General features: G+C 57.7%; 1 long non-coding RNA gene across 1 annotated transcript in view; it reads left to right on the forward strand.

The window, feature by feature from the left end:
• The window catches only part of LOC136398091 (uncharacterized), a 189,858-nt gene that overhangs the window by 44,152 nt on the left and 132,472 nt on the right, over positions 1–13,234 (forward strand). The gene's annotated exons all lie outside the window — the stretch shown is intronic.

A 13,234-nucleotide genomic window follows, 5' to 3' on the forward strand; every position in this document is an offset into this window, starting at 1 on the left:
GTTATTAATTCACTCCTGTGAAGTTTTAGGCTGTGTTTACTTTTCATACTATCAGTACTGATATACGTGTGTCCATACCTCTTTCTGTATGCCTTAAATTCCTTTTCTTTCTTTTTTTTTTTCTGTATTTTTCTGAAGCTGGAAATGGGGAGAGACAGTCAGACAGACTCCTGCATGCACCCGACCGGGATCCACCCGGCACGCCCACCAGGGGGCAACGCTCTGCCCACCAGGGGGTGATGCTCTGCCCCTCTGGGGCATCGCTCTGCCGCGACCAGAGCCACTCTAGCGCCTGGGGCAGAGGCCAAGGAGCCATCCCCAGCGCCTGGGCCATCTTTGCTCCAATGGAGCCTTGGCTGTGGGAGGGGAAGAGAGAGACAGAGAGGAAGGAGGGGGAGGGGTGGAGAAGCAAATGGGCGCTTCTCCTATGTGCCCTGCTTGGGAATTGAACCCGGGTCCCCCGCACGCCAGGCCGACGCTCTACCACTGAGCCAACCGGCCAGGGCCTGCCTTAAATTCCTTTTCAAGGTGTGTCCACATGCAGGATTCCCACTTTGGGTTAGCATGCACGAGGTCTCCTGTGATTGCTCTCTTCCCCTGGAAGGTTGAGGACGGGACCCCGTCTGACTGGTAATGAAGTGCAAACGTCAGGGAGCAAGTGGCTGTCCTTTGCCGCATACGGAGGACAGACATTCCCTTTCTGCAGGTGTCTTCTCGCTAAGGGAGGCCTTCTCACTCATGCCGGGTGACATCATGTCCAGGCCCAGCTGTCCGCAGACACGCAGAGCTGCGAGCTTGGCAGTCACAATCTCCCAGGCCCTCTTTGTGCTTCTAAAGCAGCAACAACCAAAAAGCTCCACACCTTTCTCTTCTCCTCACGAGTTTTGAATTCTTACAGATAGTTCAGACACTTTCAGCATCCTGCCTCCAGTGCGGTCTGCTGCTCCCAGGCTGAGCACCGCCTTGGCTCAGACCGTCTCTGTCTTTAAAGCCGTGCTGTGCCCGGAGGCGCGTCTGATGCCTGCGGGGTTTCAGAGCCAGGGCTGCAGTTCCTCCTGATGGAAAACAGTCTCACGGGGGTCGAGGTCACACAGTGATTTCATGGCAGACCTGGGTCTTGATCCCTGACCTTCCAAGCCAAACTAGAGCTGGTTCCACTGGGCAACAGAATGGGGGTGGGTTTTTTTTAGAAAACAGAACAGAGCATCTGAGAGTCAGAGAGATCAAGGTCCTGGTGAGAAGACTGAGGAGCTCTGGAGTGAGGAGCTTGGTGTGACTCCTGTGAACTCCTGTGTCCTCTCTGAGTCTCGAGTTTCTCCTCCGCAGAACGGGAAGTGCTGCCCCCTCACCACGTTGTGAGGGGCATTAGCCCACGCACATGGAAGCGTGGATCGCAGTGCTCGTTGCTCAGTGACTTTCTGAGTATGCGATGGGACTTGTTTGGTGGGTGATTTGAAATGTCAGTAAAAAGACTATCATCAGAATATATAATCTTTAGAATCACGGACTGCCTCAGTTAGCATGGACCGTAGATATGACAGTCCAGATCCAGTGAAAAGGAAGGGATGGGCCCCAGTTAGCATGGACTGTAGATATGACAGTCCAGACCCAGTGAAAAGGAAGGGACGGACCCCAGTTAGCATGGACCGTAGATATGACAGTCCCAGACCCAGTGAAAAGGAAGGGATGGACCCCAGTTAGCACGGCCCTTAGATATGACAGTCCAGACCCAGTGAAAAGGAAGGGACGGACCCCAGTTAGCATGGAGCATAGATATGACAGTCCAGACCCAGTGAAAAGGAAGGGATGGACCCCAGTTAGCATGGACCTTATATATGACAGTCCAGACCCAGTGAAAAGGAAGGGACGGACCCCAGTTAGCACGGACCGTAGATATGACAGTCCAGACCCAGTGAAAAGGAAGGGACGGACCCCAGTTAGCATGGACCTTAGATATGACAGCCCAGACCCAGTGAAAAGGAAGGGACGGACCCCAGTTAGCATGGCCCGTAGAGATGACAGTCCCAGACCCAGTGAAAAGGAAGGGATGGGCCCCAGTTAGCATGGACCGTAGATATGACAGTCCCGACCCAGTGAAAAGGAAGGGATGGGCCCCAGTTAGCACGGACTGTAGATATGACAGTCCCGACCCAGTGAAAAGGAAGGGATGGACCCCAGTTAGCATGGACCGTAGATATGACAGTCCAGACCCAGTGAAAAGGAAGGGACGGACGCCTTAGGGACAGACCCAGGAGTTGGTCCAAGAGTCCACCTTCCTGTTCTTGTCATCGCTCCACTAGATGGCCCAACAAGTCCTCCAGGACCTGGTTGTAGCCACACCCACAGACACAGCCACCTCTCGTCCTTGCCTCCTGGGGCACGTGACCCTTATGCCTGGATCTGTCTTCTCGTGATGCCTTCTCCCTTTGGCATCTGTGGCTGCACACTTTTGTTGTCGACCCTGCCACCTGGGTGCCCAGTTCAGTGTTGACTGGACTCCCCATCCTCCGTCATCCCGGGGCCACCAGGGTCCCCTGTGAGCCGCTGCCTTTCAGCCCGTGTGTTCTCCCTGGGGACCTCCTGCACACCCACGGCCCTCCTTGGCCGGGTCCTCTGTTCACGTCTCCACTGAATGGTTGTCACCCTACAGGCCTTCCCTGAGCCTCTTACTGAAAGGAGGAGCCAACTTGTCACCGTCTACGTCCTCGGTGGCGCTCTGCCCCACCTGGTCTTGTTGGTTTATTCGGCACGCTCTTTGTTGTTGCCTCTCCAACTGTAGTGGGAAGTTGAGTGCGCAGACACTGTGTCTGACCTGCTTACCGGGACCTAGCCAGTCCGTGATCACAGTCCAGATTCCACACGGTGTGAGGGGCCCCGGCCCGAGTCTGCTCATCCTCTCGGTCCCGTCTTGGGGAGCGGCAGCATCAGCCCAGCTGCCTCAATCAGAAATTGGGGAGCAGTTTCTGGCTCTTAACCATGATCCTTTACTAAGCCTTGACCACCGCAGCGGAGCTCCCACCTGGGGGACGCAAGTGCCGCCCGCTGGGCAGTGTTGGGGAGTGCGGAAGGTCTTTTATTGGTTGTCACCAAAACTGGGGAGTGAAACCAGCGATGGGTGGCACCTTGCTTGGCTGTGATGAAGAATGAAATCTTACCATTTGCAGTAACCTGGATGGACTGCAGGGTATTACGCCAAGGAGAGTAAGCTGGACAGAGAAAGACAAATTGAAAAAGAAATAGGGCTTCACTTACATGTGGAATCTACCAAACATAAGAACGAACAGCACAGCAACGGGCTCACAGGTTCAGAGAGGCTGCCAGCCGGCAGGGGTCCGGGGACTGGGTGTTGAAGGAGAAGGGACTGAGCAGTGAGAAGTGTCAGTTCCATACTCTCTGTGGGGACGCAAAGCACAGCATGGAGAGTACGGCTGGTGACACGCCAGTGACTGTACGGGACGGGGTGGGGACTGGCTTTATTGGAGGGGACCGCTTCGTAAGGTATGTGGGTCCCTAACCACTATGTTGTACACCTAGAACTAATGTCAGACTGAATGCCACCTGCAGATGAACAATTAATAAAGGAAATAAAAAGCTAAGGAAAGGTTACTGTTATGATGAGATCAACTGCCGTTACTGCTGCACTTAACCAAGCAGTGGTGAAAGCAGAGGGGTGGGAGACGCCCTCCTCACCCTGGGCCTGGCTGCAGGGGGTGGGCTCCCGTCTTTGCGATGCTGCGTGACGTGGCCAGTGACCTCACTCCTCTGTGTCCGGGTTTCCTCACTGGCGTAGAGGTACAGTAGCTCTTCACCGCATTTAAACCCCGTGAGAGCGGGAGCTCCACATTCATCTCTGCTGTGTCACCAGACAGCAACACATGATAACAGACGCTCAAAGAACAGTGGTCGCCTGTGGGAACGAGTGGGACTATGAAGAGCTCTTGTAGACGCTGGCAGACTAACCCCTTTGGCGTAGGGAGGGACTGCTCCTGTTTTATTCGTCTGCCTTGTGCCGGCACCGTCCCTGGCACATAAAGGAATTGAGCTAAATACAATGTATGCAGAGCTACCGAACATGGCTGTCCAGGTGTAGACTCCTGCCCGGGAGAGAGGCCCTAGGAGAGAGCGTTCGGTCCCAGAGTTTGCTTTCTCAGTTCGAACGGCGTGTGATTCCTGGTCTAGAAAAGGGAACTTCTAAATACAGACTTATTTGTTCCTGCTTTTACTTCCCTGCTGTCACTCCTGCCTTGGATGCTCCTGGGTCCTGAATCAATTTGAGCTCTTCCAGTGATGCAGAAACCCTGTGTGTGCGCGTGTATGTACGTGTGCGCGCGCGTGTATGCGTGTGCGTGCGTGTGTGTACATGTGTGCATGCATGCGTGTGTGTTTGTGTGTGCGTGTATGCATGTGTATGCGTGTGTGTACATGTGTGTGCGCACGCGTGTGTGTGAGTGCGTGCATGTGTATGCGTGTGTGTGCATGTGTGTGTGTGAGTGCGTGTGGATGCACATGCAGGGCAGATGGGAGCCCACCTGCCACGTCTGGTCCTCTTTTCCTTACCAGGTGGTGGTGACGGCTGGCCCTGGGAGGGGCAGAGGGCAGCTGGGGCCAGCCCGTCCCGCCAGCACCCCCCGCAGGGGAGAGAGGGGTGCTCTGCCTCTGTGTTTGCACTCTCCCGTCCTCACAGGTGTGTGGGGGGGTGTTATCACAGAAGTGAGATAGCAAAGGAGAATCGTCTAGATTTTACTGAGGGCAGCTCTAGTTCCCGTGAGCTTCAGAAGGACCCCTCATGGGTGACTAGACATGCATGTAAGTCAACCTTGGCTGCTTAAGGAATCACGGTACAGCGCGGTTGGGCAAGGCACCAACTATTTATCGTTTTTGTGATTCTATGGGTTTCTGGCTGGTATTCTGCTCTGAGCTGGTGTGGCTGGGCTTGACTGTGTGGAATGGCTTCACTTGACCGGGGCTTCCCCTGTGATGGCCGGGACGCTCACCGTGGGGCATCTCACCCACCCAGTAAGCCAGTCTGGGCGCACCCACACGGCGACGGCCCTCCCGGGAGTAAGCGGGCAGGTCCCAATGCACAGATGCCTTTACAAAGTCTCAGCGTGCATCCCATTTGCGAGCATCTCACAGGCTAGAGTAAGTCATGTGGTCGCACCCAGATTCAAGGGAGGAGAAATAAACCCCAGTGTTTGCTGGAAAATAATGGCCGAGTCCCGCTGTGGAGGAGCCTGTGGCCACCTTACTGCCTCCCGCAGCATGGCGAGGCAGGCCAGGGGCGGGTGGGAGAAAGCGGAGAGCCGTGCCAGGTGACAGCCTTCCACCTGGTCAGCTGTCCAGTTGTCAAGCAGAGATCCAGCCCTCCGTCCTTCTCCGGGCGGTGCTGGACACTGCCCACGCAGACAGTCCTTGTCCTGAAGGAGCTCACGGCCCAGCTCACGCCAGGGCAGGTCGCCTGGGGCCGTTCTCAGGGCCCCTGAGAGGCAGGCTGTGGCGCTGCGGGGCGGCCGGAGGCGTCGGGAGTGGACAGCAGGAGTGAGGAGGCCCGTGACACCTGCAGCGATGGCAGGGGATCTGACTTGCCACCTCTCTGACAGGACCTGGAGGTGCCTGTCCCAGAGCTCTGTGCTGGCAGGAGGTGGGTTTCATTCTGTTTTGCCCTCCTGTCCTGTGGTGTCACAGCTCTTATGATGTCCTCTGTGCTTGGAACATGTTAGGATAGATTAATGGCTGTAACAAGGCAACCCCTGAACCTCAGTGGCTTAACAGCTTATGTTTATTTCTTACTCATACCAAGTCTCTTACAGGCGCTCCTGGCTGGCAGGTGGCCTTCAACAGGCTCACTGAGGGGCCCAGGCCCCTTCTGTGCTGTGGCTCTGCCCGTCCTAGGGGGCCTCTGTTGGACCCCCTGCATTCAGCTGGCAATGGAGGAAGGGGCTCTGGGAGCACTATGTGGCCGGCCTGGCAGTGGGCCTGTGACACACATCCCATGGCCAGAACTCAGTCACACACTCCTACTGCAGAGAAGCCAGAAAACGTAGATCAGCTCCGTGGCCGTGAATACAAGAAAATGGGGCTGGGAACCCATGGCAGCCCTGTATGTGGGTGCCTCTTTCCCTAGAAAGCGAGTCCTTTAGCAGGTTGGGACTGTGTCCTGCTCGTCACACGTCCCGGGACTCAGCCCAATGCCTGGTGTGGAGGAGGCCCCAGGCACATGTGGCTCGAAGGCATCTAACGCCGACTCTGTCCTGACCTGGGGCTCTGTCCTCACTCGTCGGGCTCGGTGACTACCTCAGCTTTCCTGCTCCCTGCACAGCTTTCTCCGGGCTGTGTCACCCTGACTTCCCCTGATTCTGGCCTCTCTCTGGCCCCGGTCTCTTGGTCACAAACCTGGGCCCATGCATCTCTGTGGAAGGGACAGGAGGAACCAACCAGCCGGAAGGAAGGCCTCTAGCACCCCTTCCCATTCCCTACGCCATCACAGTGGCGCTAGCCTTCCGGCCCCTGAGCCGGCCTGCACCTGCAGCGACGTGCCCGGGAAAACTCTCTGCAAAAGGACAGACAGGCCTGGCCCGTGTCAGGGCCGTCTGCGTCTGATCGAGACAACCAGCTGGGGACGGATAATCGGCCCTGACGCACAGAGCCGACAGGAACCCAGGCCCCTACGGCTGCACCCAGGCCCGGGCAGACAATGCCTGTCCGCGGGGCCGGGCAGGGGCGGAGGGCCGCGCTCCCCGCACCAGCCCTTGCCAGGCTCAGGCCCCGGAAGGAGGGCTCCAAGGACGAGGAAGGAAACAAACAGCTGGCAGCGGCAGGCAGCCCGCCCGCCCCGCCCCGCCCCACAGCGCCTCCCGGCAAGGAGTCAGAGCAGCTCAGTTCAGAGGGCTGCCCCAGTTTCCAGCAACGAGGTTCCCAGGGGGAGGCGGCGGCCTGTTGTGTGGAGGGAGCTCAGGGGAGCCATCAAAGGAGATTTTGGGAGATAGGGAGGAGGCGGCTTTTGATAAAGAACGTTGGCTGCTTCTCTGAAGAAAGACATTGGGAATAGAAAAACAGATCAAGACGGGATCGGTGTGAATAGGCGCTACCGTGTGTCTTTGTCTGCTAAATGTCACAATTCTTTACTTACTTACTTTTTAAATGTTGTTACTGTCTCAGTGTTATTTTGTATTGGTTTTTAGGGGTACAAGCAGAGTAATTAGACAATTATATACATGACAAAGTGTTACCCCGATGTTCTGTATGGCCAGTAGTCACGGCCGTCACGGCCCGGCACGTGAGGGTTCACATTCGATTCGGACGGACGGTGAAGAAACAGAGGAGTCAAAACCCGGAGGGCTATCCCTCTATTCTAGCCTCGCACCCAGCCAGCGAGAAACACACACAGTGGGAAAACACTTCCCTTTCCAGTCAGGGCTCCCCAAGCCACTGACTCATCCGAGTATTCCTAGAATCAAAGGCCCCACCAGCCTTATTCACCTCTGTTCCCCATCTCCTTCTCTGCACAAACTGGCTTCTCCTTCAGCGCTCCGCCATCTTGGCTCCTTGGCAAAAATGGCCGCCTCCTCCTCTTCCTTCTTCTCTGAAAACAGGGCAGGAGAACCCCTCCTCCAGCACACATCAGCATAACAAAGCCCCTTCCCAGGCAGAAAGGTAATTAGCAGTTTCACAGATCAGATATCTGAGCAGTGGCCATTTTTAACAACAAAAGTGAGCAAAATCAAATAACACAAATTTTACAAACTTATTTGCCCCAGCAGTTTTCAACACTCACTTGGAGTTAGACATACTTACCCCAATATTGTGGACCATATTCCCTAGACCAGGGGTCTCAAACTGAACTCAGCATGTGGGCTGCAGAGCAAGATCACAGCCCTTTGGTGGGCCGCACTAGGTCTACAAAAGGCAACTGTTATGCAACACTTTTCTCACTGCAGTTGAAAACAAAAAAAAATCAGTACAACAAGCACAATCGTACATGCAGTTTACTCAGTGTCACAAAATGACCAGAAACTGTAGTTCGCATCACAACTGCTGTTAACTAAGCTAATATCTAGCTAGGATGCTAGAGAAATGAAAAATACAAGTAGGCCCCTAGGCTTACTTAATTTTATCCAAAATATTTTGAACTTCGTGGATTAGTCTGCGGGCCGCACAAAATTGTTCAGCGGGCTGCATGCGGCCCGCGGGCCATGAGTTTGAGACCCCTGCCCTAGACGGTGCGTAAGCACTTCACATTTTATAACATGGAAATTGCCCTCCGAAGACCCTCTGAGGTGAGCCTGTTATCGATATTGAATAGATTAGGAAACTGAAGCTCAGAGAGTTCAAGTAACTAGACCAAGCTCACACAGCTCCATCTGGTTGAGCCAGGGCTGGAACCCAGGACTTCTCTGATTCCAAAGCTGTTTGTTGTCTTCCCCGCTTTTTCATACTCTCCAGATTCCAGATTTTTCTTCCTCGGTAGCCAAGGGCCACTGCTGTCCTAACCTAGACTCTCAGTTGGGGGATTTGCGCCCCCAAACCACTTCACCCTGTGTCTCAGTTAAGGCTCGTGACAATTCTAGGACAAGTTTTTTGAGGCGGAAACCAACCCAGAGACCATAGGTAACTTGTCCAAGGTCTTGGGCCAGGGAGTGGTAGACGCAGGTCTGGGATGCAGCTGCCTGATTCTAAATCCAGGGCTTATTCCCTGGCACCGAGGATTGGCAGACCGCAGCCTAAGGTCTGAGTCTGCCCGCCTACCGCTTTCTGTATGGCCTGTAAGCCCGTTGATATTTGTGTATTTATGAAGGGCAGGCTCATTGCCCAGGAAAGCTGTAGAGGGGAGCCCAGGTGGACTGGAAACTCCTCTTTATCCTGGTTGGGATGCCTGCAGAGCCCAGTGCGTGGGGAACTCAGGGCACCAGGCTGTGCAGCCACCAGACTGTAAGGGGCCACCACGCTTTTGAGGAGGAGGGTGACATCAGCCACCAGGATCGAGTGGAGAGGAGAAGCAGCTAGTCCCTGTTCTCTGGAAGTCGAAGGGGTCCCAACCAGGATAAAGAGGACTTTTCTACCAGCCCCCATGGGGGAGGGGCCCAAAGTGGAAATGAGGTTGGTTTCCAAGAATCGAAGGAGTGATGATTCCCAAACACCTGACGCTGGACCGGAAGCTGCGTCTGCTGCCTGTGGACAGTGCTCGGCGCAGCTGAAGGCCATGTCGGGCCTCAGTGCTAACTCCCTCTCTTCCATGTCCTCCCCTCCTCCCCTTTCCCTCCTTCCCCTCCTCCTGCCTCCCCCTGCCCCTTTGGTGTCATCGTCACTGAGACAAGGCTGAGTGAGTTTTACGTCCTAGCTTCCCGCTGCTGTGACTCAGTCCATAGCGACTGAGAACTCTCTGGGTGCTCAGTTCTCTGGCAGCCCCGACGGGGAGAGCTAAGTACAGGCACGGAGTCTGGGAGAGCTAAGTACAGGCACGGAGTCTGGGAGAGCTAAGTACAGGCATGGAGTCTGGGTGGACCAGTAAAGGCACGGAGTCTGGGTGGACCGGAAACTCCGGAGACTGGCACCGTGGAGCCCGAGGAGGAGAGCGTGGATTTGGGTGGTGTTCACGGAAGGGACAGGGCAGGCCTGGCTGGGGCGGCCGCTCCGGGCAGTCTCAGGATCGGGGGCCGTGGGCGCAGGAAGGAAAAGGCATCACCCCGTGCCACTCCCTCATTTTATTTTATCTTTCTTTATATTTAAATCATTAAAGTTTTTTTCAATTGCAGTTGACCTCCCTCGTTTTATAGATAAGGACAGTGAGGCCCAGACTGGCCCAGAGACTGACGTAATGTCACACGGTACGTTGGTGGCAGAGGCAGAGCTCGAGTCCAGATACCCAGATGTTCTTATTCCCAAACACCCCGTGGCCCTGTCTTCGGCTAAGTTAACACCGAGGATGGTCACAGCGAACACTGGCTGGAAACTCGCTGCCGTCACTCGTCACGCTGAGAACGTTGAGTCACCCCCAGTGACTCGCCTATGACTCCCGCCTTCTGCAGAACAGCCCGCTTTCTTTAGCAAGAGCCCTGCTGTCTGATGCCCCCCTCCCGCCCCCATCCCCGCCCCCAGCCAAGCTTTTTGGGCTTATCTGTAATTCCTTTTTGCATGTTTCTCTTTCATCACTTTGAACTTCTTCAGCTGTCTCCGGTTGGCTGGCTCCTTACACCCATCACTCTGCCCCCCTCCTCCCTTCTGCCCACGTCCCTCTGTCCTTCCCAGCAAGGCCAGCTGGGGTGCTGATTCTCCTGTGACGTCTGCCCCCCAGGATGTCTGCGGACACTGGCCCGAGAGCAGGTGACCGGTGCTCCCCCACCGAGGGAGGAGGCCTGGGGAGGAGGGGAGATGAACAGGCATAACTGGGTGTGACCCAGGGCAGAGAGTGCTGAGAACCATCCGGGAGGCACATTCGTCCTGAGAGGTGACAGGCGGGATGGCTTCTTTCCTTCAGGGCTCTCAGGGCTGTTCCCGCCAAGGTCCATCTGGTTCTGGAAGAAGGGCTAGGTTCTAGAGGTTCAGACGTGACGGGAAAGAGAACTCCCACGATGGGAACCCTGGAACTGAATGAGCTCTGAGGACACAGAAGGTGTCCCTGACACTGAGCACGTACCATGGGCCCGACCTCTTCTAAGAGCTTTTATGGAGGAACTCGCGTTTCCCACACAACACGATCCCCACTTCACAGAGGAGGAAGTGGCACAGAGAAGCTGGGGCACAGCCTGAGGTCCCACAGCCAGGGAGCGGTGGCCCAGGAGTCCAGCCCGCTGGTTTGTGCCCGACAGCTCAGGGGTCCAGCCTGCTGGTCTGCGCCCGGGCAGCTCAGGGGTCCAGCCCCCCGGTCCTCGCCTGGACAGCTCAGGGGTCCAGCCTGCCGGTCCTCGCCTGGACAGCTCAGGGGTCCAGCCCCCCGGTCCTCACCTGGACAGCTCAGGGGTCCAGCCTGCTGGTCTGCGCCTGGACAGCTCAGGGGTCCAGCCCCCTGGTCCTCGCCTGGACAGCTCAGGGGTCCAGCCTGCTGGTCCTCGCCTGGACAGCTCAGGGGTCCAGCCCCCCGGTCCTCGCCTGGACAGCTCAGGGGTCCAGCCTGCCGGTCCTCGCCTGGACAGCTCAGGGGTCCAGCCTGCTGGTCTGCGCCTGGACAGCTCAGGGGTCCAGCCCCCTGGTCCGCACCTGGACAGCTCAGGGGTCCAGCCCCCCGGTCCTCGCCTGGACAGCTCAGGGGTCCAGCCTGCCGGTCCTCGCCTGGACAGCTCAGGGGTCCAGCCCCCCGGTCCTCGCCTGGACAGCTCAGGGGTCCAGCCTGCTGGTCTGCGCCCGGGCAGCTCAGGGGTCCAGCCTGCTGGTCTGCGCCTGGACAGCTCAGGGGTCCAGCCCCCCGGTCCTCGCCTGGACAGCTCAGGGGTCCAGCCCCCTGGTCCTCGCCTGGACAGCTCAGGGGTCCAGCCCCCCGGTCCTCGCCTGGACAGCTCAGGGGTCCAGCCCCCTGGTCCTCGCCCGGGCAGCTCAGGGGTCCAGCCTGCTGGTCTGCGCCTGGACAGCTCAGGGGTCCAGCCCCCCGGTCCTCGCCTGGACAGCTCAGGGGTCCAGCCCCCCGGTCCTCGCCTGGACAGCTCAGGGGTCCAGCCCCCTGGTCCGCACCTGGACAGCTCAGGGGTCCAGCCCCCCGGTCCTCGCCTGGACAGCTCAGGGGTCCAGCCCCCCGGTCCTCGCCTGGACAGCTCAGGGGTCCAGCCCCCAGGTCCTCGCCCGGACAGCTCAGGGGTCCAGCCTGCCGGTCTGCGCCCGGGCAGCTCAGGGGTCCAGCCCCCAGGTCCTCGCCCGGACAGCTCAGGGGTCCAGCCTGCCGGTCTGTGCCCGGGCAGCTCAGGGGTCCAGCCCCCCGGTCTGCACCTGGACAGCTCAGGGGTCCAGCCCCCCGGTCCTCACCTGGACAGCTCAGGGGTCCAGCCCGCTGGTCTGCGCCCGGGCAGCCCTGCTCCACTGCCTCTCGGAGGGGACTGGGCCGGAAGGAGAGGAGTGGACGAGGAAGCAGACCGAACCCCTAATTTAGAGGAACTTGGCCAGTCCTCACGGGCTGGGGAGATCTTCCAGACCTCAAATAGCAGGTCATCAGAACCACAAGCTCATTGGCGTCCCCCCAGATCAGATGGGGATCCCAGGCTGGTGAGGAATGCCTGGAAGACCCTGCAGGGTCTCAAAGACCTTCCCGAAGGGGTGTGTCTGACGTAGCCACAGTGTCCCTGCGGGCTGGACCCCGGGGCCCACCCCTCTCCTCTGGTTTATGATTACTGCGGGCATTTGCATGAAAACGGTTTCCTCAATCTTCCGAGGGCTCCGCTTCCTGCTGCCATTCTCACCCGAAGCCATCAGTCTCCATTTGTGGCTCAGTAACCACCTCCCAGGTGGCTAATTATGGGCCATATGCTCGTGGGGCTGGCGGGCAGGGAAGGCAGGCTTGTGTGTACCTGCCGCCTGTCCCCATTTCTCTTCTGGACTCGCTGGATCCAAACCTGCCCTCCGTGGGGTCTCCGCAGGGCCTCCTGCGACTGTCCCCCCCCTCGAGTGGTGGTCCATTGCGCTGTGGCCCCAGCTGGGCTTCCCTGGGCCTCCACCTGCCCGCCGGCCAGCGTCTCAGCGTTGACCACTTGGCAAAATCAACCAAAGGGCAGAAGACACCTGCTGTGTCAGTCCCCTGCAGGTGGGGTGATGAGGTGGAAAGAGCTTTGGCCTGGGACTCGGGGGAGAATTACTGTTACGACTGGAGATATAATCTCTTGATCTCTCTGGTGCTTAGTTTTCTCTTACGTGAAAAGGAGAGATTTGGTTAGATTAGTGGTTTCCAACCTGATTTCCTTGGTGTCTGAAAAGAGAGTGATGGGGGCCCTGGCCGGTTGGCTCAGCGGTAGAGCGTCGGCCTGGCGTGCGGGGGGACCCGGGTTCGATTCCCGGCCAGGGCACATAGGAGAAGTGCCCATTTGCTTCTCCACCCCTCCCCCTCTCCTTCCTCTCTGTCTCTATCTTCCCCTCCCGCAGCCAAGGCTCCACTGGAGCAAAGATGGCCCGGGCGCTGGGGATGGCTCCTTGGCCTCTGCCCCAGGCGCTAGAGTGGCTCTGGTCGCGGCAGAGCGACACCCCGGAGGGGCAGAGCATCGCCCCCTGGTGGGCAGAGCGTTGCCCCTGGTGGGCGTGCCGGGTGGATCCCGGTCGGGCG

The sequence above is a fragment of the Saccopteryx leptura genome, chromosome 3 (genome assembly GCF_036850995.1).
Source record: "Saccopteryx leptura isolate mSacLep1 chromosome 3, mSacLep1_pri_phased_curated, whole genome shotgun sequence".
Classification (NCBI taxonomy): domain Eukaryota; kingdom Metazoa; phylum Chordata; class Mammalia; order Chiroptera; family Emballonuridae; genus Saccopteryx; species Saccopteryx leptura.